Source organism: Lissotriton vulgaris, chromosome 6, assembly GCF_964263255.1.
Source record: "Lissotriton vulgaris chromosome 6, aLisVul1.2, whole genome shotgun sequence".
NCBI classification, from domain to species: Eukaryota; Metazoa; Chordata; class Amphibia; order Caudata; family Salamandridae; genus Lissotriton; species Lissotriton vulgaris.
This window is the reverse complement of record NC_141694.1, coordinates 424,349,869-424,363,016: the sequence shown is the minus strand read 5'-3', so window position 1 is coordinate 424,363,016 and position 13,148 is coordinate 424,349,869.

Below are 13,148 nucleotides of genomic sequence, written 5' to 3'. Positions count from 1 at the left end.
GTGAATGTATAAAGTGGGCAGTCTGAGGAAAACATGATGTTTTGACTGCTTTGGAAAGTATGCTGTGGTTCAACAGGACTACACCACATTATACAACTAAATGCTCTCCTTTTGAGGTTCTAAGAGGAAGGAAAGCTAATACCAGTTTCCGTCCCATATGGATGAACAAATGGATTGACTCATTGGTTGACATTGAGTCTGATGTCTAATGTGTAGTCATGATGTGTAATGTAGACATCATGCAAAGTAAAGAGAAAAAATGGTTTGAAAGGAAGAAAAATTTTAAAATAGTTCATTTGTGTGTGGGTGATTTTGTAAGAATCAGGAATCCTGTGCACACTAAGAAAGGAAAAGGAAAATTCAGTGATCCAATGAAAGTTATCAGTATTGAGAACAATTGTGTTCAAGTGGAAGGTGGGAGTTGGTGTAATGTATCAAAGATAGTCAAAGTTAAATCTGATGGTTCAACTTGATCAGCAGATGATGTGCTGTGTAGAGATCTATGACTTCAATAAATCCACAACTACAAGTTCACCTGTTTCCAGTATTCATTGAGATTACCACAGACTGCAATTACCCAGCCAGCCCGGTTGGTCAGTTGGCCCTGTCTACCACGCGCTTTCCCGCACTCGGGAAGGGCTTGGGGTCCAGGCCGGCACAGGCAACACGGCATCGCTAGGGGCAAAATTGACGCGGGCTGCACGAGCTGCACGGGGCGCTGAGGGGAGCAGCTGTCTCACACCGGTTTCAGATGACTCGGCACCGCGGCTCTCCCTGCGGCCTGCGGCCTGCGTCGGCTCTCTCTCAGTCAGCGAACAGTGAACCGGTGATACGGAAAACACGAACAAGCGTCAAGCTTCCAGAGAAAAACATCTATTGTAAAATACTCTTCACTCAACTCTGCTTGGAAAGAAATACTGCTGGACAATAAATTAAGCTACGTCATTGTACCAAAGATCTCGAAACTAAAATGGATTATGCCAGTGTCATTAGCAATGGTTGTCTTAGCCACCTGAGCATAGTCTTACCTCAATGCAATCATATTGACATTGTAATCCACACAGTTATTAGTACTAATCGCCAACATTCGATTGACATATTCAGCGTCCAAGTATCTTAATTTACCCCTAATGTTGCAAAGGCAAACTTATGTACCAAAACAGAGGGAACCTCCCTATATCAAGGAGGGTTTTCTCTGAGCCCATTGGGAGGGGGTAACAAAAAGTCACCTCCAAACTGGTGTAAATCAAAAAGTGGGCTTAAAAGATCCACCACTCACATAGATTTCAAAACAAAGAACAGGAGACTAACCAATTATAACAAAATCCAACACAGGCTTTTGTCGTAAGTTAGTTCTGTGAGTCTGCCCCTTAGTTACTTAGTATTAGTTGGTAATTTTTAAGCAGTCTTAGTGATTGTGACGCATCCTCTGTCACATGACTCACATCACATGCTGCTGAGTGCTGCTTACTCCAGTCCTTAATAGAACCTTTTGTAGTGAGTAATAGGCTTAGCAGAACATCAGCGGCAGCCAACCAACAATTTTGTGTATACAAAAATGTATGCATGTGTCCTCCATCTGTGCTTTTTTTAGGACTAAAATAAATGTATTTTAAAAAAAATGTCAATATTGCCAGTGAAAAAGAATAGACAGGGGGAGGCGTATATATGGCATCTAAAAAATGTGTAATGTTTTTTCTAGGCATACCAACCACCAGTGGCGGTGCAGGCGACGCCAGCCAGTAGGGAGCAGCAGATGTGGCAGCTGCCACAGGGGTGGGTGAGGCAGCAGCATTTGCGGGGGTGGTAAGTTATACTTATATTCCTTACTCATTGACAATAGTTATTCACTCGCTGCAAGGGTGTACACTGTATGTTGATGAGAGAGACTAAGTTGTTGTGAACAACTGTTGAAGAAGAAGTCACCCTTTACTTAGCATTAGAGCAATAGTATTAGCAATGGGAGTAGTTGAGTAACTAATGGCCTCTTCAATCTGACTTCAACTCAGCTGGGAAAGGGGAAAGATGGATAAAAGGAGGAAGGACGGGCAAGATGTAAATATATATGACTGGCATAGAAGGATACATGCCACGTGGGATGCATGCATAGGTGGCTGATAGGTAGGAATCAGATACATGGGTGGTTGAAGGATGGGTGGAAGGTGAAAGAAGAAAATATGCCTGCCTGGGTTGATGAAACTGTATGGGTGATAACAAGAATCCTCTGGGTTGTTTGATGAGTCAAACTCAAAGGCAAGCAAGGAAGGAAGGACACAAGGGTGGTGGTTTTAAAAAAAAACTAATAAATGTTTGTTGTTAGTAAAACAAACTAAGGTTTGTTGAGAGGTTAATAAGAATGATAGACATGTTTACATTGAATGGATGGATGGCTGGATGGTCTTCATCACACCATAGCATAGGTGGAGACTGTCACTGCATGAAGAGTCTTTGAAGAGTATGTCAAAAGAACCATGCCAGAGTAGCAAGTAAAGCCAAGGAGAATAGAAGTTGTATATTGAGAATACCCCCTTGACTCACAGTAGTTTGGAAGCACAGCCTATATTTTGTGTATGTATGTTATCAAGCGCTTCCCTCCGACTCTGATGACCACTCACTACCTATATGAATTTATTTTTGACTGTTTCAGCCTGCAATGGGTGGCCTTTACTGGCCTATCAGCTGCATGGATTAGTTGCTAACCGGTTACACAATCAATCAAAACAAAGTGCCTCATGTGGGACACTACATGTATATAATCATTTGAATAAGATATCATCTGCCTTGTTATTGTAGGCAGGGTGAAAGTAAAATTAAGCAGTTGCCATTGCCTTGATGTAACAGAGAGTATGGTCAGTGCCACCCATAATGGTAAAATTAAGATTATTGTCTAGTCAGCTTCCCCATCTACAGAGTGCAGACGTAGTAAATAAAAATAATAATGTGAGTCTGTGTCACAAGTATAATGTTTGTCTTGAGTGCAAGCTGACTGAGCTGGCATGCCGGCTGCAACAAGGTTACTCAATTTAGCTAACCAAGAGAGAAGAAGAAAACTGGTGTACTTGAGTCCATACTACCACAAATGTTATTGTGGAAGGGGAGCGCCTCTCACCTTAACAGGGCGGTGTCCGAGCAGGGGCTCTAGGGCCTCTGAACCCGTCCATCCCGTGTCCCTGACGACCAGGACTCCTCCTCTCTCTCTCCCCTTGCAGAAAGCAGTAGAACCAATGGAGACGCGGAACGAACCGGAAGCGTTCTCCCGTGACCCCGGAAGTCCCACCTCCACCTCCATCACCGACCCGACACACAGAAAAGCTGACGACCAAGAGAGGAGAGCGTTCATGGCAGCGGACTCGTGGCAGGAGACAGCGTGCGGAGAACCTGTGGCGGAGAGTGGAAGGAGTGCGAGGAAAGGAGAAGAAGAGCAGAGGATCGGAGACGAGGAGGAGGAGGACGTCTGGACCGAAGATTGGTGGAGTCCTCAGGCGGTTGCTGGAGAGCGGCCGCAACTCGCAGGAGAGTTGCGGCAGGGCACGTGAGAACGCTGTTATCTTTTCTCCGTGTCTCCCTGTAAATAGCTGTAGAAAGTATACATAGTATCTCTCACTGATAGACCACAACTGCACTGTATATAATTCTTAGCCGTTTCACTTCACGTAGTGCTTTGTATCATAGTCCCGGCACCCTTCCCTCACCTCAGCACGCTCTTCCCCTTCCCCTCTCTGTCCCCCACTCTCCGAATCCTCCCTTACCGTCCTCACCCTCACGTTCTCTTTGGCCCCAACATGACCCGGGTGTTGGTGATAGTGCTCCAACGGTCCATTACCAAAAGGACTAACTTCCCTGTTCTCTCTCTCATTCCCCCTCCGAGGCGAAACCGGATCCTGTCCGTGGACAAGAAGCCAACCCGAAGACCTCCTCACCCAGATGACCCCAGCACAGTTGAGAGCAACCTTGTTCCGTCTACGACCCGAGAAAGGCTTCAAGGCATCCAGTCATACCTCCTTTTTACCCCTCTTGTCTACCCTGGTACCGAACAATAAAAACAGCTAAAAATAGCACAATACATCCGGCCTCCACGCCTGTTATTCCGGTCCGCCCATACCCCTACTCCACACTTGGTGTCAGTAGTGGGATCTACCGGAAGCATGGAGGCCGCGGTTAAACAGCTGGCGGAAAGTCAGGAGCTCCTAGGGAAGATGATGGAACGCTTCCTCAAGACTGCTGAAGACGATCGTGGACAACTGCATGACGTCCTGAAGGATCAGGGCGCCGTTCAGGATCAGGCCCTCGGGAGGTTAGCCGACATAATGGGACAGCAGCGACCAACTACCTCTCTTCCCTCAGTGGTCTTACAAAAGTACGTTCCGGGAGAAGACCCGGATTTCTTCTTCACAACTTTGAACGCCTGGCACAAGCCGCTGACTGGCCGGCCGATCGCTGGTGCCACTACTTGGGTCCTCTGTTGACGGGGGAACTACAGGCGGCCTATCAACAGGCCAACGTACAAGGACAAGCGCCTTACCAGGACATAAAGACCTGTGTCCTGGAACGTCTAGGGATTGACGAGGAGACGTATAGGGTTTGACTAAGGCAAGCCCAAGAAGGACCCCAGGAGACACCTCGGGCTTTATCTTTTAGCATCCAGGATCTGGCCAACCGGTGGTTGAACCTGCCACAGCCTCAAAGGAGGACATTCTGTCCAAGATCTACTTGGAGCAATTCCTGACCTCTCTCCATCCCGCTACTGAGAAATGGGTGCGACAACATGCCCGCCTGACACTGGAGAGCGCCGTTGAAATAGATAGCGCTTATAGCCGAGCACAAGATTTTCAGAAGAAGGACGAACATTCTCCCCGTATACTGCATGGTAGCCAACCCCGGGCCCAAAGGCCCGCCGTGCCCCGAAAACCGGAACCTGTTCCCTTGTTGCCCTTCCCGGTCTTGCCTCGACCAAGCCCTCCAGGACCCCAGTGCTACCACTGTGGAGGCTATGGGCATATTGCCCGGCTTTTGCCCGCAGAAATAAGAGCCCATAGAGGTAGGGCTTGCCAGGAACTATGTTTGCCTCACCACGTATGCCAGCCCTCCTCCTTTCCGTTGTCCAGTGAAGATAGAGGGCCACCAAATGATACCCTCACCGACTCAGGCTGCGGGCAAAGCATCCTAAGACCCCAGGAGGTGCCAACGCCTATTGGACCTGTGACCGGTACAGTGGCCATACAATGTGTACACGGTGACACGAAGAGATATCCCACCGCCAGGGTCCGAATACAACATCCCACCGATAAGGGAAGCCAGCTCACAGTTGGGCTGGTGCCCAACCTACCGGAACAAGTCATCCTAGGCAGTGACTACAGCGGTCTCCCCCATTTGCTGCAAGAAGCTACAGACTCTTTAGAGAGGTGGTGGGCCAAAGCACCTTATTCCCAAAACCCTCCCCCCGTAGAGCCAACATCCAAGACTCCGAAGACTAGGAGCCAAAAGAAGATAGAGAAGAGGACACACACCACGGCCCATCCGGTCCAGCTGGACAACCATCCATGGGAAACCGACCGGGAGTATCGAGCCGCCCAACAAGAAGACCCCGTGTTACAGGGCGCATGGGGGTGTGCACTGGAAAACGAAGACCCACTACAAGTAAGTCCTTATTTCTTCAAAAAGAGTGGACTCTTATACAGGAAAGGCGGACCCCAGCAACCCCCTCAGCTACTCAATCCTGGTCCCTTTCGTGACCAAGTACCGTTCCTGGCCCATAGCCATTTATTAGGGGGTCTTTTCGGGGATGAAAAAACGGGCAGACCATATTGGAAAGGTTCTACTGGCCTGGTGTGTATAAACAAATTAGTCAATACTGTCGTGAATGCCCGGTGTGCCAGAAGAACAGTCTGTACCGGCCTCCCAAAGTACCCCTCCCTCTCATTCATGTCGCCTTCAGGAGGGTAGGGATGGACCTTATAGGCCCCATGTTACCCTCAAAGAGCGGGTGTAGGTATGCTCTTGTCCTGGTGGACTACGCCACCCATTTTCCTGAGGCCGTCCCCTTACGCCAACCAACCACCCAGAACATTGCTAAAGCTCTCATCTCCATCTTCACCCAGGTAGGTTTTCCCCACGAGATATTGACAGATCAGGGTACTCCTTTTGTCTCTTCCCTTATGCGCCAGGTATGTTCCCACCTGGGCATCAAACAGATAAGGAGCTCTGCCTACCACCCCCAGACCGACGGGTTGGTGGAACGATATAATGCCACCCTAAAAACCACCCTCAAGAAACTACTAGGCCTGGAGAGCCATCGGTGGGAAGAGATGCTGCCCTTGGCCTTATTCGCAATCCGCTGTAAAGTCCAAAGCAGTACTGGATACTCCCCTTACGAACTCCTGTATGGGTAGGTACCCAGGACCCTGTTAGACATGGCTCGAGAGGCCTGGGAGGCCGAGCCGGATCGAACCCGACCTCCACCTGAATACGTAGAGAATCTTAAGATAAACTTAGGACAAATCAGAGAGATAGTAATGCAAAACATGGTGACCGCCCAGGCAACACAAAAACGCCAGTATGACCAAGGAACCATGGTACGGCCCTTTGTCCCCGGGGACCTAGTACTGCTACTCATACCATCCTCCGACCATAAGTTGCTAGGACAGTGGCAGGGTCCGTTCCCCGTCCTAAGACAAGTGACTCTGGTCACGTACGAAATCGAACTGGACTCCAACTGCAATCTCACACAAATATACCACATAAACCTCCTGAAGAAATGGGAGGGACCCCGGCCTGTCCTAGCCGGCACACAGGCCCAGAAACCCCTGCCGTTTGAGAGCTGTCTAGACTGATCTGCCCAAAAGCAACAAGCAAGACCGAAGAAACACCTTATCCCCCCTACAGGCGGTCTTTTCCTCCTTACCAGGGCACACAACCATCATTGAACATGCCATACACACGGAACCCGGAAAAACCGTGAGACAACGGCCCTACCGGGTCCCTGAAGCACGTCGGATCACTATCAGAGAAGAGACGAACCAGATGTTGCGGATGGGCATCATAGAGCCATACATCAGCAGCTGGAACTCACCCATTGTCCTAGTTCCCAAACCGGATGGCTCTACGAGATTCTGCATAGACTTTCGGGAGGTTAACAAGGTCTCTAGTTTCGATACCTATCCCTTACCAAGAGTAGATGAGATGGTGGAACGTATAGGCAAAGCCAGGTATATAAGCACCCTGGATCTCTGCAAAGGCTACTGGCAGATACCCCTGACAAAAGAAGAAAAGAAAAAAACTGCGTTTTCCACGCCGGATGGCCTGTTTCCGTTCAGGGTAATGGCCTTCGGGCTTCACGGGGCCCCTGCGACGTTTCAGAGGGCCATGAACATAGTCCTACAACCACATGCCCAATACGCAGGAGCCTACCTGGATGACATTGTCATCTATAGCGATACTTGGCCAGAGCATCTGTTCCATCTGAAAGAAGTCATATCATCCCTTGGGAAAAACGGATTTACCATCAACCCGACCAAAACCACCCTCGCTGCACAAACCGTAAAGTACTTGGGTTACCTGCTTGGTGAGGGTGTTATCAGACCCCAAGACAACAAAATAAAGGCCATCCAGACCATTCCATTCCCACACACACGGAAAGACCTCCGTGCCTTCCTCGGTCTGTTAGGCTACTATAGGAGGTTCATCCCTAACTTCTCCCAAACATCTGTTCCATTGACAGACCTACTAAAGAAAAACACAAGAACAGAAGCTGTACTACAACACCCCACTCCCTTGTTGTTGCAAGCCTTTAACAAACTCAAGCAGTCCCTTGTTTCCGAACCAGTACTAATCAGCCCCCATTACACCCAGCCATTCATCCTACAAACTGATGCCTCAGACCAGGGTTTGTGGGCCGTCCTATCCCAGAAAGATCAGACAGGGGTAGAAAGGCCTATCCTCTACCTTAGCAGAAAGCTCTTCCCTCTGGAAATGAACTACGCAGTAGTCGAAAAGGAGGTCCTGGCTATTAAATGGGCGGTAGAAAGCCTTCGGTACTACTTGGAGGGTCGGGAATTTGTCCTGTATACGGATCATGCTCCATTAGAATGGATGGCCCGAAACAGGGGCCACAACGACCAAGTGCTTCGGTGGTTCCTATCCCTGCAACCCTATCATTTCAAAACACTGCACCAAAAAGTGGCGGAACAGGGCAATGCGGAATATCTCTCCCATTATGCACCCCCTCCACCCCCACAAGAAAGACAGCTAGGGAAAGGGGATGTGGAAGGGGAGCGCCTCTCACCTTAACAGGGCGGCGTCCGAGCAGGGGCTCTAGGGCCTCTGAACCCATCCATACCGCGTCCCTGATGACCAGGATTCCTCCTCTCTCTCCCCCCTAACAGAAAGCAGTACAACCAATGGAGACGCGGAACGAACCAGAAGCGTTCTCCCATGACCCCGGAAGTCCCTCCTCTATCACTGACCCGACACACAGAAAAGCTGACGACCAAGAGAGGAGAGCGTTCAAGGCGGCGGACTCGTAGCAGGAGACAGCGTGCGAAGAACCTGTGGTGGAAAGAGGAAGGAGTTCGAGGAAAGGAGAAGAAGAGCAGAGGATCGGAGACGAGGAGGAGGAGGAATTCTGGACCGAAGATTGGTGGAGTCCTCAGGAGGTTGCTGGAGAGCGGCCGCAACTCGCAGGAGAGTTGCGGCGGAGCACGTGAGTATGCTGTTATCTTTTCTCCATGTCTCCCTGTAAATAGCTGTAGAAAGTGTACATAGTATCTCTCACTGATAGACCACAACTGCACTGTATATAATTCTTAGCCGTTTTACTTCACCTAGTGCTTTGTGTCATAGTCCCAGCACCCTTCCCCCACCTCAGCACGCTCTTCCCCTTCCCCTCTCTGTCCCCCCTCTCCGAATCCTCCCTTACCATCCTCACCCTCTCTTTGGCGCCATAACGACCCGGGTGTTGGTGATAGTGCTCCAACGGTCCATTACCAAAAGGACTAACTGCCCTGTTCTCTCTCTCGTTCCCCCTCCGAGGCGAAACCGGATCCTGTCCGTGGACACGAAGCCAACCCGAAGACCTCCTCACCCAGACGACCCCAGCACAGTTGAGAGCAACCTTGTTCCGTCTACGACCCGAGAAAGGCTTCAAGGCATCCAGTCATACCTCCTTTCTACCCCTCTTGTCTACCCTGGTACCGAACAATAAAAACAGCTAAAAATAGCACAATACATCCGGCCTCCACGCCTGTTATTCCGGTCCGTCCATACCCCACTCCACAGTTATGTCATGTGCTTGCTAGTGCTACTGTGCCTCTATGTGTAGAATTATTTTTTTTTACTGTTTTGCTAACAGTATTATAATAGTCTTTTTTTCTTTTTTGATATAGGTACTCCTTCCCAACCAAAAAGACCAGACAGGAAGGAGTTGGCCGCCATGGCCTGGCGCCGGAAGCTTGAGGCCATTCGGAATGAGCATTGGCGGCTGGTAGCTCTGGCATAGGAGGAGGGGGAGACGGCATCAGCTGCAGCCTCCTCCAATGCCCCGGGCCAAAGCCAGGCCCCTGGCCCTCGAGTGGTATGGCGCCGCGGTCTAGCAGCCTTCCACCGCACTACATCCAGCACTGCTGCCCCCCGTGGATGTAATTTCTGAGCCTTTAAGTGCCACGTGCTCCTCCGAATGATGTGCCTAGAGGATCAGGTAAAGGAGGTCCTTAAGAGACAGCGAGCCTGCAGACAGACTGAGATACCATTGGATTGCCCCTTTTTTATTCTTTTTTTAGTGGTCGGGCATGGGGCTACATAGGGGAAAGTTTGGGGTTTATATTTATTATTTTTTATGGACAATTTTTTAATTCAATGCCACGGACATTGTTTGAACTCTATCCTTTGACTTTTCGGACATTGGTTGGGGTTAGAGAAAGGGGTGGGTCAGGTGTTGTGGTATTTTTTACAATAGTTTATTTTGTTATGGGATTACATTATATTTATACTTTAACTTTACATCAATGTAAATGTTTTGTTGGGTGTTACTCTTTTATGTCACATGGTTTCCTTCCTTTGCTGCTGCAAAATGATCTGCCAATTTCGTAACACAGGAACAGATAGATGCGGTACCCTCACTGAGTGACTTGGCCTTCTAATGCTGTCAGTCTCTCCTCCTAGTCTGAGCAGTCTGCCACTGGACTCAAGGATGAGGGTGTGTGAATTATTGAACCAATTAATTTCCATTACTAATTATGCCTCCCCAAACTTCTACTCTTACCTGTGATTGATGTTTAAACAGCAATGTCTGGTTAGTGATGATGGTTTGGTTTCCTAAGATGCCATGGTTGTGGTGGTAGTAATAGGCACTGGCAGTAGCATTTACATAAAAAGGAAATGAGACAGTCAGTCACCTGAGATAGACTCTGGAAGGAGTAGTAGAATGAAGTACAGTACACAAGAAGACTACCAAACAATTAACCATTACAATGCTGATTAGCAATGCTAAGGTAAATTAAAACATAATGGTGGTGGGCATAGCCTAGTACAACAAGTTACAAACTGTAGTTGTGTCGAGTCACTCGACACAAGCGTAACCTTTAGTGCTGTAAAAGCAGGATGATGAATCCATTCGATGCCAACAATTAATGATGGATTTTGTTGCTTTGGAAAAAAAAATGATTTGCAAATATACGGATGTGTGGGCCAGCAGAAGAAGATCCTCTTCCTGCCTTCAAATTGAATTAGTGTTGCTTTCAAAACATCCGCCCCAGCAAGGTTGTGATCAATTATTGGTGTAAATTTGATTTAGCCACACCGCAGTATAAATCACACAGCCCGGGGGAAGAGGGTTAGAGTTTGATGAATGGTTGGGAAGGGGTATTTGAGGGAAAGGTTTGACAAAGACAAATACTACACATGGACAACAACAGTAACACACAAACTTGGCAGACGACCTGTAAAGGGAGAAAAAGGAAATGCATGCATGATGATGACTTGATGGTTAATGATAAGCAGCACTTACTAACTTGACTAGTAGACAGTACAGGGCAACAATATATTATTAATTATTATGATAAAATTTGCCTTGCCTGTCTGACCTCAGAGAGAGAACCAAATTACATACATTTTATGTTCTATTGTGCCAGGCTTCCTTTTAAAGCTAGCAAATACAATTAAGAAATAGCTGTTGTGATCAATTAAAAGCAAAGAGCAACAGTACAGTCAGTCAGTCAACATTCTTTTTTGGCTGTATGCCAGCCGTAAAAGAGAACATCTTAAAACATTTCATATAACAAAATTACAAATAGATCAATGGCAATAACAATTAGGGGTAGCCCGATGTCAGTCTCTAGTAGCAAGCTGGTCACTAATAAGTATAAAGCAAAAACATAGCAGCATTTTAGTTTGATCGATATCGAGCAAACGGTTTAACATCTATATACAAAAACCAGTTAAGTGTTGATAATAATTCCCATATTAAACAATGTCATGTTATATTTCCACATAAATAGTCTTAAGTCTTTAGGCATGGAACAGTAAACAAAGATACACAATGATCATTTTCCAACAATATTTTAAAGCTAGCAAAGAAAATTAAGAAATAGCTGTAGTGATCAATAATAAGCAAAGAACAACAATAAGTTCAATAAGAACAACACACAGTCATAATGACTGAAGAGAAAAAATGAATTAAATTATTTAAAAGATGACCATACTATAGTTACTGTATGTTATCCTAGTCAAATTGGGGAGTTGCATCTCGGCATTCCTCTTGGTCCTCCTGTGCATGGACGCTGCGTCCGTCAATCTTGGGTGCCACTGTCTGCCTGGCGGAAGCGGATTCGTAGGTGAGTGTGAGTTGTTTTTCTCTGTTTAGCACAGGGTAAAGGCCTCCCTGTAAGTGCAGATGGAAAAACAAAAGGGATATTGAAAAATCATGGGGAAAAAAAGCACTTTCAGAGGCGGCATGGCTAAATCATGTCTACTCTGTTGTCTGTTTCCAACATTACCTACAACAGCACCAGGACAGAGCAGGCCCACAGCACCCACCTAACCTCTACTTAGCGTGGATTTTGACTGAGCAAGACAGAGCACACATATACAGCAACATAGCATTTTCCAAAGTATGTAACTAAATCAATGCACAGCTGTAAGTCGTACCACTACTACACTTGTGAGCCATGACTCGAGTCCACCACCACACAGACATGTAGGTCTGCTGTGATTGTTGTTGACTTGTTTACCTTTTATGCCACTCATGAAAAATGCCCTGAGTTATTCCATCAATCATCTCCTATCCAACTGACTGACTGCGAATATACTATGTCACTGTGGTCATCATCATGGTGTTGTCCAACTTAGTCTGCAGTATACCAAGTGAGTCCAGATTCCATATTCAAAAATGCAATGGATTGGCCTGAAGTAGTAGTACAATTTTGTTATTAAACCTCAAAAAGGGAAACATTGACTTGAGTCACTTTTAGTGTATAGATTAAATACTAGTACACTTTGACTTCACTTCATGCACAACATCACAAACACCAGTCACTCAGAGTCAGCATGTCCAATGTATTCCATCCTTCATTACCTGTTCCTTCTCATCTTAGGTTAAGGAGCAGTCTCTCTTGGCTTGGAAAGGAGGATAACTATAGTCATCATGTTCCACTTCTTTTGGAGGGGCTCAAAGTTCAAAGTTAAAAAAAATACTTTATTAGGTTAAAAAGACAATAACCATAAAAGCAACACATTAAGATTCCATTTACAGTGAATAATAAAACAGCATTTTTTGTCTAAAGACAGGGAGACACAATTTTTTCCTAATTTAAAAAGTTTAAAATTCATCCATACAAATCGATTTCCGCAGTTTAAAAACATGTTTAAAAAACTCTGCTAGTGATGCAACAATAAAAACAATGTCCATTCTTTGCAATTCAGAAAACGCTGGGTGACATCTATTTAAATTCATCTCTTTAAGGATAGGGACAGTAAATTTCCTGCGGGGCAAAGTGTAAAATTTACAAAAAAAATAAAACATGGATATCAGATTGCAGGGACAATTCATCACATGGGCACAAAGGCAGTTCATTCGACCAACAGTTCATTTCTGGGAAGGTCAGTAACCTAAAAGGTGTAAGAAGAAATCTATCATAATTAGACATAGGAAGGCTTAA